This window comes from Ahaetulla prasina, chromosome 6 (assembly GCF_028640845.1).
Source record: "Ahaetulla prasina isolate Xishuangbanna chromosome 6, ASM2864084v1, whole genome shotgun sequence".
Classification (NCBI taxonomy): Eukaryota; Metazoa; Chordata; class Lepidosauria; order Squamata; family Colubridae; genus Ahaetulla; species Ahaetulla prasina.
In genome coordinates this window covers 77,692,750-77,700,971 of record NC_080544.1, presented here as the reverse complement: position 1 = coordinate 77,700,971, position 8,222 = coordinate 77,692,750, and positions in this window count along the sequence as shown.

Below are 8,222 nucleotides of genomic sequence, written 5' to 3'. Positions count from 1 at the left end.
AAATCAAGTATTAAAAAACCCCATAAAGTATACCCAGATGTATTTAGATTAATGTAAGATAGTGATTTGGAATAAAAAGTAAAGTAAGTTTAAAAGTGTTTCCTCTAAAGTCAAACTAATGCACAATAAACCACTGAAATTCTGAAGGACAATGTAGAAAGAATATTAAAGTGGTAAACATAAAAAGAAATTCCCAAAAGAAATTGGCTAAACTATCTTCCCTTTGGTAAAGCAGGTGTTACTATGGTAGCAATGGTAGGTCCAGTGGTGTAAAGTCAATAGTCAAAGATCTAATATAATTGCAGCCTTCTGTAGTAAGGCAGGCTACATTGATAAACTCTATACCTATTTCAAACTCTCTAAACAGAAAAGCGCAGAAAGGACTACTATATGCTTTAACTAAATAATTGCAAAAAATGGCAAGCCATTTCTAATATGACATGTGCAGGAAGGGCAGTGTTGCAAATAGAAAGAATTGCAAAGAGTAGAAAGACAGAATTGTAAGTGCTAAATAGATATTAATTACCAGGCACTTTCACCACCAGAGAAATGGATCTCTTAGTTATTCTACCGGATTAGTTTACTTTGCATGAAAGAATATGTCAGACTCATAATAACTATGATCTTGTCCCAAAGAGCATCTCTGCCAATTCAAGTCTAAAATTCTCAACTCTTTGCCTCTGATTATACAAGGTCTAATTAAATGTTTGTGCTCATCTCATAAAGATGACAGATGTCACAGTCAAAAGGATAGGAAAGAATTACTGAATCATATGAAAATGTTACCTTTTTTCATTAAATCACATGTTCGCAATAAACTGAATTGAGATTAATGTTCTCCTTCAATAAAGAAGAGGAAAAAGAGGTGAAATGGTGAAGATTCTGCAGAATGTCACAACTGTGTTTATACAATACACTACAGTTAACCAAACAATGGTTTATTCGGTTATTCCAATTTTCTGGGTTCATATGATGCACTGAACCCTAAAGTCACAATGACAGTGTTTGTAAAATGTAAAAGGCTAAAATGTGGTTGACTGGTTTCATGGTACAAACACAGTTAATTTTTCAGATTAAGAAATTAAACAATCAAAAGTGAAGTTTATTCACTTCTTGAATTAGTTGCAAATCTGACATTACTTTCTGGTAACCTTCAGTTGTGCTTCATTTATCAGGGTTGTTTAAGAAAATCACACGCACATACAGACACACACACATCCACATGCACACAAAAAGCATAAGAGTTGTTTTTGATAAATACCTTCTTCAACTTTCTGATAAATGCTTTGATTTGGTAGTTCAAAAACTAGATCACAAAAAGGTGATCTAGATCAGGGGTCTCAAAGCTTTGCTGGCTGGGGAATTCTGGAAGTTGAAGTCCTCTAAGCTTAAAGTTGCCAAGGTTGGAGACCCCTGATCTCGATCACAGAAAAAAATCATCAATTTTTTGGATTCACTCTCCTAATCACTGCTGAAGTTTCAGAAGGAATCAAATTAAGTTTACTCAAATGAAAGGAATGCTCATTTTACTCTGAGTAATGCCTGAGTCTTACTGAACTGTCCTTAACGTGTTCTAGATTCCTGTGAAGCAAGTGTATAGGCTTATCATATCTTTTTATTGAATACTGATCTTGAAAGGAAAACTTCTCACCTAAACTTTAATAAATACTTCATGAATATAAACATTCATGCGAATGAAGCCTTCTATTATCTAGGAGACAGATATTCAGAGTATCGATGATTGAAATGTGTTTGTGTTTCTTAACTCATATTATCACTGTGTAAGAAAGGTAAGGTTTCCCCTGTTCAGTTGTGTCCAAATCTAGGAGACGTGCTTATCTCTGTATCTTAGTTGAGGGAACCAGCATTGTCCGAAGATATTTTTGTGATCATTTGGCCAGCATGACTATATGCTGAGGCATATGGAATGCTGTTAATGGTACGTCTTAATCTGCTCACATTTGAATGCTTTCAGACTGCTAGGTAGGCAGAAGCTAGGGCAAGTAATGGGAGCTCACCCCGTTGTGCAGTGCTCAGGTCTCGAACCTGGACTGTCAGCTTTTCAGTTGACAAACTCAGCATCTTTAACTGCTGAGCCATCATGTCCTTGCATCACTATGTAAATTGTGGTATTGTTTTTAATCAGATCTGTTTTGTATGCATTAGGACTAATCAATTACAATTTATTGGTAAATGGTAATAAATATTACAGTCTACTTTTAAGTAAGCACTATTTTGTGCCCAGTTCACTTAACAATGAACTGGGCAGCATATAAATTTACTAAATAAATAAATAATAAAAAATTGGGGTTATCTGTATTACGGGGAAAATTATGCTTTTAACATTCTTAGTTGAGAAAAAATTGGCAAAAAATATTTCTAATGTCAACCTTCAATCATCAGATATTCCTTCCTGTTTATTTTATCAAATGACAAAGTGTTTCATGTAAAATACAGTCATAATAATCTCCTGATAGTTTTCATGTGGCATTAAGGAAGATTGCCAGATCTGATGGTCTTAAAACCTGCTCAGGAAAGCTGAAAGCCAGTACATTTTTTCTTTTCTTTTCTTTTCTTTTCTTTTCTTTTCTTTTTTCTTTTCTTTTCTTTTCTTTTCTCCTCTCCTCTCCTCTCCTCTCCTCTCCTCTTCTCTTCTCTTCTCTTTTCTTCTCTTCTCTTCTCTTCTCTCTCTCTCTCTCTCTCTCTCTCTTTCTCCCCCCCACCCCCTCCAGCTGGGCAGTGAAAAAACAGGGTTATCGTTTGAAAATGCGCCCTTGCTACCAAAATATTAATAATAAATCATAGGCACAATCCAATTAAAAGCATGTTTTTAAATTATCTGTCCTTTAATTTAAAGGAAGAGCCTTAAGAAAAAGGAAGAGGGAAAAAATTACTATGAAAATTTTAAGAGTGTTTAAAAAGTACAATCCAACACAAATTCTGCCTCTCCTAATTGGCTGACACAGAGATAAATTAATTTATCTCAAAATGAGTACAACATTTTCTCATTAAAACAGAGGACATTCAAAAAAGTTTAATTTATTCTATAAAGCTAAGTGCCTATTTATCCTGACTTGCAGGGAATACAGGCCCATCACTAGATATTTTATCATTACTTAAAACTCAAATGGGTTACTCATTTATTTCTGTAAGTCCCATTAAATTCAGTGTGACCAACTATTCTTTGACAGAAACATATTTAACTTCTATTAAGCCCTTTGCTTAAGAAATAGGGAAACAAAGTGCATGACTGTGGCTTGTTTATAGAATTGTAGAATGAAGGCTTGGATATCATGTAGTTCAGCCTCCTGCCTAGGCAGGAATCCATAGAATCTGATCCAATAAATATGTCTTTATGCACTTAATGCACTACCTGACTCTGTGGTTTCTTCCTCAAATCTCCAAAACTTTAACCTTAGACTGCCTACTGTAGACCTCACCCTATTCCTAATAGGTCTGTAAGGGGCGTGCATAAGTGCACCAGCGTGCCTACTGTCCCTGTGTTAATGTTTTCTTTTATTCATACCCTTTACATGTATTTATAATTATGTTTACACTTGTATCTGTCATAAAATACATGCTTGACGAAATAAATAAATAAAATAAATAAATAAAAATGCTGAATAATTGGAATATATTTCTAAGCCTGCACTTCTCTATTTTTAGACTGAGATGCCTAGTGAAGCAAACAAAATTATCTTGTGTTCAATCCAGTCCATTCATTTCATTGAAATGCATGCAGTTTAAGTTAGTCACATCTAGCATAGATAAAGAAAACGTAGATGTGTTGTGTTGAATAACAACATCATAACATAAAGATATCTCACATGAATTACCACGAATTGCCATCACACGTATTATATAAAAGAAGAAAACATTAGAAAAATTTAGGCAAAGTCAGTATTTGGACTGTCAATATTTTAGATATTAAAGAAAGAAGTGTAACAGAAATAAATAAGAATATGAAAGAAACAAATAGAAATATGTATCTTTACAATGTATACATAGAATTTATGCATACATATTAATGTATGTGTAAAAGCCTCAGCAGGTGGCAGCACCTGGCTTTGTAAAATCTCATAAACTAAGTAGGAGAAGACTGTTAAAACTTAGGTGGTATTTGTCCAGGGAATCTGTACCACATCTGTAGGAAATACTGGAAAACCACCCATTTCCGGACTGTTTCATCAGTGTGAATCATTTTCATACTATTGCCTAAAAGCTATTGACATATGTCCACCTAGCCATTGTGGCTCCAGCTCAGTCTGAGTGGAATTTAAATTTTTATGTTTAATTACTAAAAAGAAAAAAATGAAACATAGAAATCCATTAGAGGAATATATATCTTAAAAAAAAGAATGTGGCATTTTCTGATTAGAAACTAAATTACTCAGGTTATCATGTATATTGTCATTGTTGTAATTGTACAAAGAGTGCTACCTGCATAGTAACATATTGCTGAAGTAAAGGAATTATTCCATTTATTTCTATTTGTTTATATTTACTCCTTCCATCTTTAGTAATAAATACAGGCTAATACATAGCAGACTACAGGATAATTGTCATCTGGAGAGTTTCAACCTATCATTCCAAATCTTCATTCCCTTTTAATTAAACCAGTTTATGCAGAGTCAGTCATGCAGAATTAAGGTCTCTGGAGGAGTCTGTCAGCAGATGGTGCTATAATCGAGAATGTATTGATTTCAAAAATGGGAGTGAAATCAAGAACATAACCAAGAAGAGCTCTACTTTGAGGTGAACAGAAACAAACTGTTAATTGATATTTTGAAGGACTCAACTTGTGATGAATTTTGCACAAACTAGAACAAGAAAATGTTCTCTGGGAATAAACGATTGCTATATCATTATTAAAAAATTGTGCTCCATGTCTGATTGGTGAGACAATTCTGAATATTTCAGAATATTCAGAATTCAAGTTATCTCAGCAGTAAGTCACCAGAGATATACATATACAGGAGCAGTCAAGTGATAAAAAGCATATTTTGCAGTGTTGAAGAGAGAGAAAAGGAAACAGAATAGAAATAATTATTTCATTATTTATTTAATTTATTCCCTGGCAGCTAGGGAGGGAGGGAGAGAGGGAGGGAGGGACGGAGGGAGGGAGGAAGGAGCATGACTCCTACTCCTATTGGAATTCATCGCTAGAAGATTATGGCTACTAACTCAGGGCATAACCGATTATTTACAAAAAGTCAGCAATTGCAGAGGTGGATGGGATCTTTGGTGAATCTAAAAGATAATATTCCTCGGATCAAATTATTTTTCTAAAAAATTAGTATGACAAAAGTCAACATGTATGAATTGATAAGTAATCTTGTTATAATCCCTATGGATTCTCCCCCCTCCCCCCAATTCCAACACCCACACTATTTTACATTAACAATTTACAGATAGCCCTCAACTTACAACAGTTCATTAATGGCTGTTCAAAGTTACAACAGCATTAAAAAAAAGTGACATATTACCATTTTCCAGTTACGATCTTTTCAGTATCTCCATGATCATGTGATCAAAATTCAGATGGTTGGCAACTGGTTCATATTTATGACCATTTCTGTGTCCCAAGGTCATGTGATCACCTTTTGTAAACTTCTGACAAGCAAAGTTAATGGGGAAGACAGATTCACTTAACAACAGGATTACTAATTTATCAACTGCAGTGATTCATTTAACAACTGAGGCAAGAAAGGTCATAAAATCAGGCAAAACTCACTTAACAAATGTTTCATTTAACAACAGAAATCTTGGGTTCACTTGTGGTCATAAATCAAGGATTATCTGTATAAGGTCATTCAGTTATATCTCTTCAATAACCTTGGTGGATAATTTCTATAGTATCAGGTAGTATGGTATATGAACTATTTCCTTCCTCAGTGCTATTTCTTCAATCAAAGCTGCAGGCTTATTTTGGTCCATGGATTGAAACCAATGCCACTATCTCTTAAAACTAAAAGCTATACATACTCACTTGAGAATACGTTCTACTGAAGACAATACAGATCTGCAGTAATGATTTTATTAATATTAAAATATTTAATATTCTTATCTGTGAGGGAATTAACAAAGTTGGTGAAAGAAAAGAGAGATTTTCAAAATGTTACAGACAAGAAACAGATGCCTTTATTACATTTATTCCTAAAGCAAGTGTGAGAAATACTGGAGAATTTGTGAGAAAGAAGTCAAACAGGTCACTAAATTTTTGTTAGTATTCATTAATAGATAAGGACTGCAATATATTCACTTAATTTCCAGGATTCTGTACTCTAGTTTCCAGAAATATGAGACTCTGTGGGAATCTTTGTTAATACTCATAATAATACTTGGACTTTCAAAAACTTTCAGTAATACAAATTAGTGTTGACAAGAACACTCCAATTTTCTTCAGATCTTATTAAAGATTGATAGATAAATTAATTTTGAAAAATCAAGGAAAAAGGGGAGTGACTGAAGGTTGTGTATTCGCCCCTTATTTATTCAATCTATATACATAATATATATTAAGGTAAGCTGGACTGGAACAAGATGAATATGGTTTTAAAATTGGAGCAAGAAATATCAATAGCCTATGCTATGTTGATGACACTACCCTGATAGTGAAAAATGTAAAGGCTCTACAAGCCTTTGTACCAGTGGTGGCCACAGAAGGTTCTGCACATGCACAGAAGCACACATGCTCACAGTTCCAAACCCACTACTGCTTTATACCAAAAGTCAAAGAGCACAGTGAAAAAAATGAGACTAAAATTAAATATAAAGGAGACCAAACTAATCACAACAGATAGAACAAACAACCTTAGAACTGACAAATACCAGATACATCTATACCTATAAAAGATCAGAACTGTGCGAGCCATAATATTCTGTGTGAAATTCCGTAGAAGTAAAGGTTTGCCTTTAAATAAGCAGGATTGGAAGACTCCTGGGAATACTGTGGGCAGCCAAGAAAACAAACTAATGGATCATTGAACAGATCAACCCAGAATTTTCGCAGTGATGTAAATCACCAGGCTCAAATGATCAAGTTATGCAAAGATCCAGTTCTGGAAAAGGTTGTAATGTTGGGAAAGGTGGAAGGATTGAAAGAGAAGAAGAGGATGACCAGCAACAACGTGAAAACAGTTACAGTGATACTGAGTACAACTGAAACTTAAAAGAACAAGTTTGGAATAGAGTGTAATGTAAAAAAAAAATCTATCTATGTGGTTACTAGGAGTTGGGAATGATTTGATCTCTCTCTTTCTCTCTCTCTCTCTCTTCCCGCCCCCTCTCTCCTGTCTATTTCTCTCTCTCTCACACACACACACACACACATATACACACATCTTTCTCTCTCTCTTTCTCTCATCTGTCTGTCTATTTCTCGCTCTCTCTCATCTGTCTGTCTGTCTGTCTATATCTATCTATCTATCTATCTATCTATCTATCTATCTATCTATCTATCTATCATCTACCTCAGTGGTGGGTTGCTACCGGTTCACCCTGGATTGGGTGAACCAGTAGCAGCAGGGGTGTTGGTGGGAGGCTCCGCCCACCCAATGTGGCTGTCTCTGCACATGCACAGAAGCATTGTGCAAGTGTGCACGTGAGCGCATGCATGCCCACGAGTGAACCAGTAGTGATTGGATTTGAAACCCACTACTGATCTACCTATCCATCTAACTATTTATCTATCATCTATGTATCATTAAAAAAAAAACCTAAGAAAAGCTGGTCTTAATTTTCCCAATGGATGCATTGTATAGATGCAAAGATGTTTAATGTAAGAAAGGTATTTTTTTTAAAAAAAATCACTTTGCAGGTTTTTCAATTTACTGATAGTTATTTCTTTCACTTGTTTTCCATTCCATAAATGGATACCTTACTATTCACACAGTTTACAGTGGTAAGTTGCACATTAGTAAATTACAATAAAGAAAGACTTTTCTTTTAAGAAATAATAATTTCACATCTGAATTTGAGAAGAACAGTTGAGACCCATTAAATAGCTGGTGGATTTTATTCAGAGTGACTGATAGAATCAGCAATTCTCAAAGGCAAATTTAAAGCAAATTATCTTGGAACATTACCATTATCAAACTGAAAAATATCTCACAATCATAACTTGTTTCTCCCTTTATGTTAAACAGGTTTCTGCTTAACACAGGATTTGAGGAGCTGTTTGAATCTCTTGACACTTTTGTTTCTTAGCAGCAATATCCTTA